Source organism: Camelus bactrianus, chromosome X, assembly GCF_048773025.1.
Source record: "Camelus bactrianus isolate YW-2024 breed Bactrian camel chromosome X, ASM4877302v1, whole genome shotgun sequence".
In the NCBI taxonomy this organism is placed as follows: domain Eukaryota; kingdom Metazoa; phylum Chordata; class Mammalia; order Artiodactyla; family Camelidae; genus Camelus; species Camelus bactrianus.
This window is the reverse complement of record NC_133575.1, coordinates 53,977,130-53,992,312: the sequence shown is the minus strand read 5'-3', so window position 1 is coordinate 53,992,312 and position 15,183 is coordinate 53,977,130. Positions and strand designations below refer to the sequence as shown.

The window sequence follows — 15,183 nt, the reverse complement described above, 5'->3', positions numbered from 1 at the left end:
GCTCAGGGAGGGCAGGACACGCCCTCTCCCCTCGGCCCCGCCCCCTGGCAGAGCAGCAGCTTGGGAGGACCTGCTGAGCTACACCAGCCTGTGTTCTAAACCTGGTCTTGAGTTCTTAGCAAACTGCTTCACTTATCCATACAAACCCAAGGTAGATTAGATAGATTTTAGATGTTGAGCTAGACTATTGATTTGGGGATTTTGCACTAGCAACCTGCAAGTACATATTCTAATGATTCTGTCTTCTTAAAACCACACCCAGATTTAAGTAGTATCTGTGAAATGTCTTCGGAGTAAAAGGGACTGTACTTTAACAGACTTTATGTTTTATAACATGAACAACCCTGACAGGGTCACAAATGGTACCGCCTCACAAGTGACAGAAGACAGGTGAGAGGCATATAGCAACAGGTCACATAGATGGTAAGAGCAAAGTTATTTCTCCAACTCCCAAAAACATTCCTCAAAGAACCGAAAATTCTGAATTTTGAACGTAAAATACTATCATATAAAGAAATAAAATAAATAATCCTCTTCATCAGGGTTTCAAAATCTGACTCCAGAACTTTTAGCATGCCATACTGAATACTAGCACAGAAACATCAGATGGACTAATGGTGAGTAAGTTCCAGGAAAACTGCAGTAATTCCTCCACTTGTAAAAGGACATACACTCACCTGTCGAAGGTGAATGTAAACCGCATTCTGGAGAAATTCGGAAGCTTCCAGGCTCTGCTTCTGGATGGCAAGGACACGGACAGCTTGGAAGCATGCTTCTAACTGAGTCACCGGCATTCTTACACTGCAGGGGGAAAAGGAGGCCCCCAGTCAAGAGCAGAGATGTTCCTGTCGTGTCTCGCAGGCCGTCCCTCGGGGACTCAGTGCCCTGCAAGCAGCCCGGCCCCAGCATGGCCCACCCAAGCAGGAGGGGCACTGTGCTTGAGAAAGCCCATCCCCGATGGGGGCAAGAGGGGCTGGTGGGGTTGTGTGAACCTATAAATGCTCACAGAAATACACCTGCATACATTCAAGTGATACAATTAAAAGTAGCAGGCTATTTAACAAAATTTCAATTGTCAGTGTTAATTTTACCATTCCTTTCCGCTTGTCCCCTGCACTCTGAGGCAGGCTTAGGCTCTCTCACACCTGCAGCTCTGATGCAATAGTTGTGAAGTTATTTTACTTTGCTGCAAGTGTCTTCGCTCCCCGTGTCACTGTGACTATCGTCTCTTAACACAGTCAGATGTCTTCCTGGATCTCTCCCTGAGTTCCTTGCTCCTGCTTCTCAGATCCTGAGATAAAGGACAAGTGAAGACACATGACCAGAACAGGCACTGTGGACTTGACAAAAGTCCTCAGTGATCCCCTAGGTTAGTGCTGCCCACCCCTTACCTTTGATTCTCAAGGTTCTGCCCAGGGTGACATCCAGACAGGAGAGAGTCTTGGGCCAATTAAAAGCTGTGTGGCTTGGGTGCGGGGACATGTGCAGGAGCTGGTTCCGGAGCGGGGCCACTCCCCACCTCTGCTCCTCTCTCCCCCGAGGCCCCGCTGCCAAGCCCCCAGGCTCCCTGATCTTCTGTCCTTCTCTTCTACTCTACTCCAAGCCCTTTTCCTCTTCCTTTATTCCCTAATTATCGCCAGCTGGAGTGAGTTTTCAATCACAGTATCTGAAAAAATTTCCTGCAGCTGAAAAAGAGGTCTCCAGAGGTCAAGCCCATAATCTGGTTCCTGAAGAGAGCCCCTGGTTAGGGGGAACCTCACCAATACTCATGGGGCATCAGACATGTTGCAGGGCCGACCATCCCTAACAAGAGTTTGCTGAGACCCCAAGGCACGCACAGCATCCCTGCTCACAAAAATGTAGTTGGCCCACTTATCCGTTATAAAGAAGCAAAAATACAAAATTGCTCATGTTTCTTACTAAAATTATTTATGAGGTGGAAAAAGAAATTGTAATAGAAAAGAACAAATTTGACTCCATCTCAGATGTGTTCCTTTGGCTTTAACCCTGTGTCCTGTTTTCTAGACTCAGACTTGCTAGCTCTGCAACTTTTGTAAAAGAAAGTTGCCTTTAGCCTGAAATATCCAGGAGAGCCTATTCTCTGGGCTCTGATCTTTAAGGATGTTAGCTCTTCTGCACTTATGTAGAGATGGCAAGTTGCAAAATAGAGAATAACCTTTGTTTTTTTTGGAGGTTTTACAGGGGCACCATGATTTGACCCACATGGACAGCTGCAAGAACAAAGGATTCCAAGGACAAACAATTTGTACAGCAAGAAGTTTGCAACAAACAAACACACCCACACCCCTTTTTAGTATAAAAGGAGACTGAATTCTGACTTGGGGAAGACGGTTCTCCAGGACATCAGTATGCCATCTTCTGGGTCTGCCAGCCTTTCAAATAAAGTCACTATTCCTTGCTCCAACACCTCACCTCCCGATTTATTGGCCTGTCATGCAGCAAGCAGAAAGAGTTTGGACTTAGTAACAAAATGACTGCATTGGAGGTAGTATGTCTCCCCTGTTTCCTCATTTCCGGTATGTCACAACGTATCAATTTTATATGATGTTTAACAACACAACCAAAAACCCTATTATACAGAATTGATTCCACAGAAATAAAATTATTTCTACTCCTTCAAAACTTTTTTCTTTTCTATTTTACTTTGTTTGGCTTATTCAAAAGAAAATAAAAGTCAAATCATTTTATTTCACATATTTTTGTTATAGCTACATATTTTAAGTAGTACAGAGATATTTAAATTGCAATAAAAATTGTTCATATATTAGTATAAAGATATATACACAACAAGTGCAGATTAGGAAAGGAGTGGATATTTACTAAAAATCCACTGCACATCCAGTCTTTTACAAGCATATCCTGGAATATAAGCTCTATTATCCAGTGGTCCCCCACCCCCAATCTCACTGCCGAGTCCCTTAGTAATCAACTACCAAGGCACCAGCATTGAAACACGCGGTCAGTATTTTAGGTATAAATGAGGGTATTAGCTCATTGAATTCTAAAAAAAAACCTTAAAATAAATACTGAACTTACTTACAGACAAAGAAACTTGGACACAAAAAAGTACAGTTTCTTCCCCAAGGTCACAAAGCTAATAACTGGTAAAGGCAAGATTTGAACTCATCTGCCTGATTCTAAAAATTAAGGTGGAAGTCCCATTCGACTGTGGAGGGTCCAGCAGCACAGCCTATCACCCTATCTTTGTTCAGATCTAGCCTTAGACAGCCTGAGACAGCACCCCATTCCTATGGAACTCGAGGGCAAATGATAACAATAAGGATTTTATATCCAGTAGTTTCTTAGGTCTCATTTATATAAAGCGTCAGCAGGTCAGCAGAAAAACTCTGGAAAATATGAGTGGGTCCAGAGCTTTTGGCTGATAAGAAACTCAGTCTATCAGGACAGAGTGACCTTCCCATGAGAGGCCACATGGATATAAACTAAAGGCAGCTGAGCAATGAAAACTAGCAAGACCCTGGAATTCAAGCAAGAAGGATCCCTGCCATCCCCCACCCAGGTGCCTCTTCACCTGCATGGACACAATGGCAGAAGACCCATTTTCTTGTCCAAGTTACAACATCATGTATTCTCACCCATAAAAAGTTACGACTCTATGCTGTCTTAAGTCCTATCCAACTCAAATATGATACCAATATCTCAGCAGAATGTCTATGTCTCCACTTCCTCTCTTCTATTAGGAGAATATTTCTATGGCCACAAAGCAGAAATCCAATTAAAAATACCATGCACGAAGCCTGATGAAAGTCTGCGTAAGAGACTTTGCTCTCACGCTCAGTGAATGAAAACTCAGAAAAAGTGGTCCTTCTCCCTCAGCGTGTGGGAGGTAGCCTGATTGTGTGTGTGTGTGTGTGTGTGTGTGTGCGCGCGCGTGCGCACGTGCGCATGCGTGTGTGTGTGTAAATCAAATACAATGAATTCTGGGATGTGTACAGATTTTTTTAATGTTACTGTCATTTCATGAGGATGAGACTACCTTTAAAGTAATATGAATCTAGTGTTCTGAGAGAGTCTCAGGCACTTTTGGTGGAGGAGGGGAAAGGGGCAAGGAAAGGAGGAAAGAAGTAAATGAAGCAAAGGAGTAAGAATACTGCTAGGGAAACTCAAAACATTAATTTTGTTCCTACTTGCATCACACACAAATTAGGGACTAGCTTTCCCCCATGTCTTGTCAAGCACTGAGTTGCAGAAAAAGAGGTGACAGCCCATTTCTCACTGAGCTTGTGACTGTACGTGGCATCTTATAGACACAAATCATTTACCCTGATCAAATACTCTAGCAGCAGGCCGTAATTCTCCTATTTTGAGAGACAAAAAAAAAAAAAACAAAAAAACAGCAGTTCAAAGAGGGTATATAACCTGACAAAAGTCAGAGTACCAGTAAAAAAGACAGGATGAATTCAAACTCAGATCTGAATGCAAAGTCTGCTCTTCCCACTCCCAGGACTGGAAAATCCTTAACACACATTATTCCCATCTCCCCTGCAATGTTCCCGGCACCAAGCGTTTCCCATGGTGATGGTCTCCAGTTCTCACAGACACAGCGCTCTGTGCAGCCAATAACCTCCATCGGACCTTGATCATCTACCTGACACGCCCACCAGGCTTCACCATAAAGGCAGGAAAGCTGGCTTTCAAGTGCATACAAAGCCACCCCTGGTCTAACCTGGGCTCTTCTGCATCTTCTCCAGCCTAAAGGCAGCCATGAAATTGCTCACAGTTTGCACATGAGCCACACTACCTCTCTCCATCTCTCTCCCCAACTATACTACTTAGCTATGGCCATTTTGATAATTTTGGAAACAAATTTTTAAAAACAGAAAAGAAAGGATTCTGGAACAAGTACTTAATACTTACAATTTTAAATGACAAGTTACAAAGTGAGTATTTACAAACCGAATCTGCCTTCCTAGCTGTCAGTTTAAACAGTTAAAAAATATAATAGCAAAAAATTCTCACTTACAAAATTAACAAAAACATCAACAATAATCTGGAATAAACTCAAAAACAATGCCCATGTTGTACATGAAGAAACTACAGGACTATACTGAGGGGTAAAGTAAGAGGTGTGAATGTAGAGACATCAACAAATTCTATGGAGGAAAGCAGTTTTGTAAAGATGTAAGTTCTCCTAAAGATAATTCAAAACTTACTAAAAAATCCCATGAAAACTCTTATCTGATTTTTTTTAACTTGAGCAAAGAATTTTAGAATTCTTCAGGAAAAATAAAGTCATAATACTAGCCAAGAAAATTTGGGATGGAAGAAAAGAATCAAAACAAATCGCACTGTCAGATATTAAATAAATGTTTGCAATATGTAAGATATAGCGCTGGAGTAAGAAAGTGAGATTGACAGAAATAAACCATGAAATCAAAAAGTGATTCTAGTGTACATAACTATTTTGTACATGTGGGATTTCAAATCAAAGAGAAAAGTATGAATTCAATAATTGTCCTGGGACAATCAGAGAATCACCTGGAAAGAACAAATTCTATTCCAGTCATAATGACCACAAGAAAAATTACAGATAGTGATGTAAATATTAAAAAGTACTAATAACAGCAAATACAACTCTTTGCTCATATTAATTCAACTTCTCCTCACTATAACAAGTACTATTATCATCTCCATCTTAGAGATTAAAAAAAACCTACAGAAGAGATTTATACCATTATAAGAAAGTATTTCTAAGAATAATACCAAAGATAAAACCCAAAAAGAAGACATTTACTATCTTAAGAATATTTTGGGCCACAACAAAAATAAACTTACTGAACAAAATGAAAGGCAAGAAATTACAAGAAAAAGCTCTGTGATACATGTTGATGAAGACAAGGGGTTAATGTTCATAACATACAAAGAGCTGTCACAAAGCAACAAGAAGCTCCCTCACTTAAATGTGTGCAATGGACAAAAGGGATCATTCACTTTTTAAAAGTCAGATGGGTAATGAGTGAAAAATGCTCAATACCTCACTGGTCATCAAGTGCAAACTAAAACAATGAAAAAGCACTTTTGCTCATCATATTGGCAAATATTTTTAAAAGATATTCTAGCTAGTGTCCATCTGTGAGAGAACAAACTGTGAGCGACCTTTTTGGAGGACGACATGTCAATGGATATGTAAACTCTGAAAAACGTGTGTACACACAGACTTAACTCCACTTTTAGGAATCGTTTTGTTTAGAAAACAAAATCAGTTCAAAAAGATGTACTCATCAGGGCATTTACACAGCACTGTTTACAATGGTGGGAAGAAAAGCTGAAGAGAAATCATATCCAGTGATAGAGAATTGGTTACATAAGTTATTCTACATCATTTCTTTCCCCACTGGAGAAGGAATTTCTAGAGTCACTTGAAAGGAGCCTGTGATGAATGTAAATGTCACATCCAGGGACTAAATTTCCAGAAGCCTTAACTAAAGGAATACTCATACAAGATCACAAGAATGTTTGTACAAGAAGGATGCCAGTCCAACATCTTTTCTGACAGTGGAAAATGGAGAAAACTTAAGTGTCCACCATCAAGACAATGACGCGGTAAATCACGGTGAGCTGTGGGGACTGAGGGGGCCGGCGTTTCGGCGTGGTCCAGTTCCTTGTCCACAGCACTCTCCCACCAAATTTGTCCTTACACAAGAGACCACACCTGCACATCAGGAGACCCCTCCACTCTATCTGAAAGGACCGGGTGAGTCTGCAGTGGGAGGACGTCTATGATATACCCCTGAGTGAATAAAGCGAGCTGCAGAAAACTTATAGTATGACCTTATTGTTCCATAAAGCATGTATACACACACATTTCTAATATACGTGTATGTATGTATGTGTATATATATATGTCATAGGCATAAAGTCATGAAGTATATACACCACATTGTCAACAGTTTTTACTCTCAGGAAATAAGGGGAAGGGAGGTAGGGGCCTTTTGGTAACACCACAGTTCTCTTTTCAGTATTTCAGTTAAGTATACTTGGAATTTAAAACTTTATTTAAGTCCGAAGTAAAATGGACGATGCATCCACAAGGCAGAATGCTATACTGGTCATTAAAAATCATGCCAGGGGAGATAGAATATTGTAGAAAAACATGTAATAAGCCGAAAGGAAAATGGAGGTCTCCACACAGTAAACAGGCACAGAGTGCTCGCTGGTTTTTATGACAGAGGTGATACACACTGACGAAAAGAACAGAAAATCGATGATAAAGTGTTAATTATTATCTCTGAGTAGTGGGACCATGATAGCCTCTTTTGCCCCTTTTATTCACACTTATTATATTAAATACACATTATTTTTCATCTGAAAAAAAAAAGCATTTTTAGATGTGTAGTAAAGCATATTGGAGAAAATACACGAGTACTTACAGAAACAAATATCTAGGAGACACCGCAGCAGTGTCACACAATGTAGAACGGGCGATCCTGAATAACACCGTGCAGTTACATAAGGACCCACAAAGTGAGAGCACCTGCTGTAACAGGGCGTGGCCCCCTTCTATTTGTCAGTTGTGTCTTCAGGGCTGAGGCAGTTCTGAGCACGGCCAGTGTCAGTGCTGGTGTCTGGATGGATGCCACTGGAGGTGAGGGCACCTGTAAGCTGAGAGGAAGAACAGAAAACATCCTCTGCTTTTTCTGTCTTGTTTCTTTGTTACTTTAAAAGAGAGGCATAAATAAGATAAACTGAATCTTCCCTACTGAAATTTCAGTAATGAAACCGTTTTTAAAGTCTTCACAGCTTATATTCTGCCTATACCTGTCTTTCCAACATAGCATCATATTTATTAAAAGTTAATTAACTCAGTTAATTAACTCCCTGTTGAAACCTTCTATTAAAGAACACGAAATGCACTACGTAAAAGCACCACGCCTGCAGTGACTACCTTAGCTGTCTTGACGGCAGTGCAGTCAGCCCCCACTGTACAGTGGCCCTGAGCTCCTGATGCTGGTAAGAGAGCACGCTGCCACCTCAGATGGAGAGAAACTGTGAAAGCATTTTCTGAAGTCAACAGCACTGACAAAACATGACTGACAAATCCCAGGCACCTTGGAGGCTGTCATTTTCTGTTTCTGGCTAACACCGGTCAATGAGCAGAACCACCCCTTTCACGAGCCATGGGACTCACGTGGGAAGCAGTTTTGGAGAAATTTCCAGGTATAGAATGTAACCAACTACATGTAGAACTGTGACAAATGAAACGATGCAATACTCTGATTTTGGAAGACACTCAAAATATTCTCCTAAGCCTTAGTAGCTGGAAAGGCTGGGCTTCTCCTAAGCCACTTATTTATTTCACAGCCAGTGAGCATCTCCCACAAACATTGTTTCCCTGTGTCTGATGGGCGCCTCAGGCACACATTGCTGTCGATCTTATAAGTCACAGGGCAGAGGCGTGTGTCTCAGGCCTGCAACCCTCACAAACGCTCGCCTCATAGCCTCACTGTCTGAACTTGGCCGCATTTTCTCACCTGTTTACTTGGTATCTGTTCTTCTGTAAGCTACCTAAAATGCTTCTTGGAACAAGTCAGAAGAATGAGTGGGTAGAGAAATAGACAGAGGGGCAGGTGAGAGTTGGGCAGACAAACAGAGGGACTCCAAGAAAAGGGGAACAAAGAAAATTTCCTATGCAAAACCCTCTTCTAGTCAGGGAAGAAAACCACCATGGAGAAGTGTGAGGAGGCAGGTAGCTTAAGACTGTTTCCTGGATTTCATGAAAAGTCACACCAAGAGATGAGAGGGTAGAATTATAAATAATAAAATAAAAAAAGCATGCATGTTTGAAAAATATATCTACAATATGTACTTTCTAAAGAATAGATTCAAATCAGCAGGGCCCAATAACACAATCCTTGGGTATTTACAGAAGTGAGAATCCCACCTCCAAACCACAAGGCATCCCTTTGGAGCACTGAGAGTCTACCCGGGGCGGTCATAAAGCCGTCACCGCAAAAGCTATGCTATCCTGCACTTACGAGGAATGAGCAGCTGTGCTCGGGCTGCCCACGTGCATCATTTACACCCCACAGCACCTCTACGGGGGGGGATGCCTAGCGAGCCCCGTCTCTGCAGGACAGAAAACAAGTCCGAGAGAGGCTAAGCCGACATACCAGTTCTCCATCTCACAGGACTGGTCACTCCAGAGCAGGACTCGAACTCGGACCCACGATTGTAACCACAGTATTACCGTGCTTTATGTGCTTTTTGTGTGTATAATACATTTGTTTCTGGCATGAAAGGATATTTAATAAATGTTCGGTTGTCTTGTCTATCTCATTAGCTCACAATCAATCTTTGTACTGTTGAATTGTACTCTTTTCCCCTAGAGAAAGGAACAGAAAGAGCGGGGGTCAGAATGAGGTGGGGCTCCATTCTTTATCTGGTACCTCATCTCATCCAAGTCCCCAACCAGGGAGAAGGAGCAAATGTTCTCTTCATCTTTTAAAGAGAGGGCTCCACTGATGGTGACTTACTCAACTCCAAATCCAAGGCTGGGGGAAGGGCACATGCAGCAACCAGAGCAGTATCACGTGTAGGAAGGCGAAAAGAGCTCACGGGAGGGCTCAGGGGGTCAGTCTGATTTAATTTCAATCGATAAAAGAATACCACAGTCTAAAAATACTAGCATGCAATGAATTTGCTCTTTCTTGACATCTAGTAATTTTCCTCAGCCCACATGTAACATTATCATGAACCAGTGAAAGGAAGCGTCTACAGACAGGGAAAATCAAATGCCATAGGCAGGCTGAAACCCAGGCTGGAGGAAAGGAAGAGAAAGGGCATAGTTAAGAAGAGGGGAAAGGCTGGGAAAAAGACATCATCACAAGGACTCTCAAGCATCATCCAACAATCATATAATCATTCATTCAAGAGAGAGTTACTGAGGTCCTATTTTGTGCAAATTGTACAGAGGGCAAAGCAAGAGTGCAGCGTCCATGGTGGCAGTAAGGGGCGGGGCTCAAATACACTTCTGATCCCGGTACCTTGCACACTTGTCCTCAGTATAAAGGCAAAAAAAAAAAAAAGTAAAATAATACTATGTAAACTCAACGCATTGTTGAAAAAATATTAAAGAACACCTAATACCTGGACAGACGCACCACGCACATTCCTGGATCAGAAGACAGCGCTTTTGGAATGGCAGTGCTCCCCAGAGCGATCCGTATATTAAACGTGGTCTCGATCACAACCCCATTGGGCTCCTCTGCAGAAACTGACTAGATGCTGCTACAATTCATATGGGAATTCGAGGGTCTCAGTAACCAAAACGTACTTGAAAAAGAAGAACAACGTGAGAGGACTTGTAATTCTCAATTTCAAACCTTAAAACTGTATCTCCAGGTGAGATTAGAAGCCATTTTTAAGTTATTTTTGTGTTTATTCTTATTTTCTAAATTCTCTACAATGAATATAACTGTTACAATAAGTAAAATAAAAAGTAAGGTATCTTTTAAACATGCACACCTATTCATTCATTGGGAAAAAAATATTTTAACTATACAGAGGTAAACAAATATCTAATGAAAAAGGACTACTTAAAAACAAGAGTGCACTTACATTTTTCATAAATTGAAAACTGAAAAGCACAAACACATCAAGTTTCTAGGGAGACCGATGCAACATATTAATAGTTATTTTCAAAAATTCTAATTGAACAATGAAAACTCAAGAAAGGGAAAATCGTGATTGACAGCCAACTGCAAACACATGGAGAGCAAAGGCCTAGAAATCACAGTTCTTTGAACTCTGCTACTAACTCAATAGGAGAGGAAATTCCTCACTGAGGGGACAGTGGAATCCCATGCATAAGACAGGATACACAGTACAAACTGCACTAGAATCGGGGGTGAATTTCTTAGAAGAATTCTAAAGGTAGAACATTGCTGAAAAACTATAAAAACACTGACAGACAGATTAAAACTCACAGTCATATATATTATATAGAAACATATGAAGTCTGCTCCCATGTTGCATAGAAATACAAACATATTTGTTCATTTATGGGCACTGATTACTTTACCCCAGGTAGAATATTTCAACTAAAACAAGTAATCAATAATACACTCCTCTTGTCAAATCTAGTTGATAAGTTACTCTGCTATCTAACCATAATGTGTCTAAGATAGATCTAAAATTATTCAAAAAGTTCTCTGTATGGTTTCTTGAACTCTTCTCAAAATTCCAAGCTTAATTTTAAAATAGATCTGAGCAGTATTTCTATATTACCTTTTCCCTCGTGAAATGAACAACATAGTCCGTTGTCAAAAGTCTGTCCTTACAATGATTCACGAGCACCGTATCCTAACAAAACAGCTGGACAGCAAGGCACTATCCAGACACTGTGACCAAACAAATGAAACACAAGGAAGACAGTGATCCTATTTTGGAGGGCTTATAATCTGTGTCAACACCGGGGTTTTTATTTGATTGGCTTGATGGGGTAGCAAAATAAAATCAATCAAGTACTTTCTTCTTTGAGCATTCTGTAAGTCATGACTGTTTTTAGTGTCATGAACAGGAAAGACTTAAGCATGACTTGATTACGTCAACTAGCAACAATCATCACTGGAGAGTGAGTAATAAAGAAGTTAACTGATAGCAATGCTTCTGCCTACATGAGACCTAAAATAAATCTGCACTGATCTCTGCAAGGAAAATGAGGAGATGAGGTCCACAATGAGAAAACAAACTAGCAAGAAATCAAAAAAGGAAAGACGCTTTCATTAACGATTCCAGGAAGTAGTGGAGCATGGTGTTGAAGAGCACAGATGCTGGGGACAAACATGAGGGGCTGAACTCCCACAGCACTGGGTAGCTGTGACACTGATATGTCAGTGAAACTTTCTGCCTCTCAGTCTCCTATCCATAGACTGGGAACAACAACAGCACCCGTCTCCTAGAACGGTACTAAGAATTAAGTTATTTTATATATAAAAGTTTAAATAAAATACCTCAGATTTTAAATATTACCCCAAAAGCACAAGGAACAAAGAAAACAGAGATAAATTGGAGTTCATCAAAATTTAAAACCTTGCTTCATAGGGCACCATCCAGAAAGTGAAAAAACGACACACGGGAGAAAATTTTTTCAAATCATTTATCTGATTAGGAATTTGTATCTCTGAATGAAAAAAATAAATAAATAAAACCTACAACTCAACAATAAAAGGCAACTCAATTAAAAAGTGAATAAAGGATCTGAAAAGGTATTTTTCAAGGAAAATATACAAATGGCCAATAAGCAAAATGAAATGATGTTCAATATCATTAGCTGTAAGGGAAATCAAGTCAAGACCACTAGGAGAAACCGCTTCACACTCACTGAAATAAGTTATAATCAAAAAAAATGTAACAAGCAATAATGAGGACACAGAGGATGCGGAGCTCGCAGCCCTTGCTGGTGAGGACGTAACACAGCGTGGTCACTTTGGAAAACAGCCTGGCACGTCCTCAGAGATTTGAATATTTGGTTCCTGAATGACCCAGCAATTCTGCTCTCTGGGCACACACGCAAGAGTACTGAAAACAAATGTCCACATAAAAACTCCTACAGGAATGTTCACGGCGACACTACTCATCACAGCCAAAAAGCAGAAACAACCCAAGTGCCTATCACCTGATGAATGGGTAAACAGTGGGGCCCAGCCATACAGTGGAATATTATTCAGCAATAGCAAAGCATAGAGTACTGACCCAGGCCACAACGTGGACAAACATTGAAAACGTTACTCAGTGTGAAAGAAGTCAGTCACAATAGACGGTTCCATTTACATGAAATGACTCGATTTACATGAAATTTCCTGCACAGGCAAATCCACAGAGAAGAGTGGCTCCTTGGGGCTGGGGGAGGATGGGGAAGATGGGAATGACTGCTTATGCATACGGGGCTACCTTTTGGGGGAATGAAAATGTTCTAAGATTGAATGGGATGCACAATTCTGGGCATAGAGTAAAAACCGCAGTACATTTTAAAGGGTGAATTGTATTAAAACTGTTAAGAACAAAAGCACCTCGGGCCAGGACCTTCCATAGTAAATGCATATTGCTAACTTTTATTACAGGAAGAAGAAACTGCTCTCAGCATGAAAGCAGGAGATCAGCAAATGTGAGTTAACCGAAATTGGACAAGAGCATTTCACTTGAAACAGTTGCTGAGTGTACACGAAATATTCAGAAATAGGAAAATTAGTTTGAACTCACGAAGAAGCATTCTGCTTCAAATGCAGATCAAGGATTCGGCAAGCCCAGCCGCTAGAAATGACCAGAGAAGGAACTTGGTTGTTAAAACAAGCACCAGAGCCAGCAAGGAAAAGGTGGTGAGGAAAGCAGGCGGCCGAAAATCTGGAACAGTTTGCTACAAATAATTTCTACACTGAAAATTCAAAAATAAAATGAAAGTGATGCAATGCTGTGCTGGCCTCTCGTGAATGGGCTTCCTCCGGTGCTCGACAGTTCTGTAACCCAGAATGAGAGACTCAGGAGAATCAGCATGGCTCCTGGCAATCCCCAAGGGACTGCCCACCAGCACGCTGACCACCATCATATCTGCCAGGGTAGAACTGCAGAGAAGAGACCAACTTCTGAAAGGCACAGGAAATGTTGACAAGGGAAGAATAGGCTGCGGTCAGTCCTGGGACAGAGGCCCTGTGAGCAGAGGCCAGAAGGATGCAGGTGAACTGGAGTGGCCCTGGGACAGGAAGGGACCACGGGGGAGCAGATCACAATACTCTTCTGTCTCTCCCTAGGTTAGGAGTGATAAAGCCTGCATCCTTCTCACCTGGAGCTGTGGGTTCTGGCTGGCAGAAGTCGTACCGACATGGAATGAATTACTCAAGACTCTGTGGAAAAAGTTAACAGAGTGAAAGGGAGTAGGGAGCCAACTCCATGAGCCTGACAAATGCTCCCATATTTATTGTGTATAATCAAAGGAAAAAGTCATTAACAGGTGTGTGATAGTAAGCAGGAACCTGGGGAAAGGCAGGATGAGACAGAGATTGTAGAATCCACAATGAGTACAAAGGCTTAGTGTATCTTTAGGGAAGTCATGGGGTGAGGGGACAAGATACATTTTTTAGATATGTGAATTACAAAGCAGACCAGCAGACCAGCCAGGTCCTTGTTTTGGGGATAATAGACTATCTAACAACACACAAGCCCAGCGTTTATAGCTGAGGGCCTGGGTCCTTGCTTTGCAATGAGCAGAGTGCTATCTAAAACCTCAACTATGCAAGCAAACATTGTCTCTGCTTTTTAAGGCAAGAAGACAGGAGTGAGGATGCACAGGCCCCTGCTTGCAAAGCAGTTACTAAGCACAGATTTTTCTTCTTAAAGTTGACAGGCGGCTGGGGTCTGTTATAATTTGTTAACCCAATCATGGGCTCCCACATGGAACCATTATGGAGAACACCCTGGGATGACAAATCCTGGCTCTGGGTCTTTTCCTGCCAGCTTCAGCCACTCTAGCAGGATCTAGACACCTCCCTGAATAACGATCCCACAGAACCACTCACACTCTTAACTCCTGGTGCGTGAAACTTAATTTTAGCTCTACACAACTTAACGTAGAAAAGCTTCAGAAATAAAAGATATTATATTCTTTTTATATCTCATCATAGGACTGATTTTTCTGATTGCTCTAAGCTGCTTCTACTTGGTAAAGCACCTAACTCTGCAGGTGTATTCAGTACATTCCATTGGGCATGACTAGCCAGCTTGGGCTCGCTAACTTCTATTGGTCAAATACCGATACAATTAATTGATTTCATTGTTCATCAATTTCAGCCTGGAGGAGAGGGAGTGTCACTCTGTTCCTCAGCCCACCCTCAACTATTTTCTCATCAGCAACTCAGGCCTCCTGAAAACAAAACAAAGCATTTGTTTCCCTTCTTCTACACTTTCCACAAACCCAACAGGAAACATCATCCTGGAGAAAGAATTCAACAAAAATGTTCAAACAAAAATCTATAAAAACCTGAAGCAACTCCATCTCCGAATCATGATACACAATGACATGAGAGTAAGTGTGTCAGGCACAAAGCATGCGTGAGCCTGACCACCTGATTTCTATTCTTCCAAGGAAGGAAGGTTTTCGTATTTTTTATTATCAGTCTTTGTCATTGTTTCTGATTAATCCAAAAAATA

The 15,183-nt window shown here is 41.3% G+C and overlaps 1 protein-coding gene across 45 annotated transcripts in view; it reads right to left on the bottom strand.

The window, feature by feature from the left end:
- LOC123615475 (uncharacterized) overlaps positions 1 to 15,183 on the bottom strand; it is a 166,525-nt gene that overhangs the window by 20,165 nt on the left and 131,177 nt on the right. For 28 of the 45 annotated variants that reach the window (XM_074358776.1, XM_074358777.1, XM_074358739.1 and 25 more), the window contains 6 exons: positions 10,129 to 10,314; positions 9,153 to 9,364; positions 7,413 to 7,644; positions 1,392 to 2,449; positions 1,092 to 1,291; positions 678 to 801 (listed from right to left, as the gene is read on the bottom strand). The exons of 1 other annotated variant lie outside the window; for it this stretch is intronic. The gene's annotated coding sequence lies outside the window, so the exon portion shown is untranslated. The remainder of the gene's footprint in view (positions 1 to 677; positions 802 to 1,091; positions 1,292 to 1,391; positions 2,450 to 7,412; positions 7,645 to 9,152; positions 9,365 to 10,128; positions 10,315 to 15,183) is intronic. 16 more of the 45 variants (XM_074358755.1, XM_074358757.1, XM_074358748.1 and 13 more) reach the window with 12 other exon arrangements.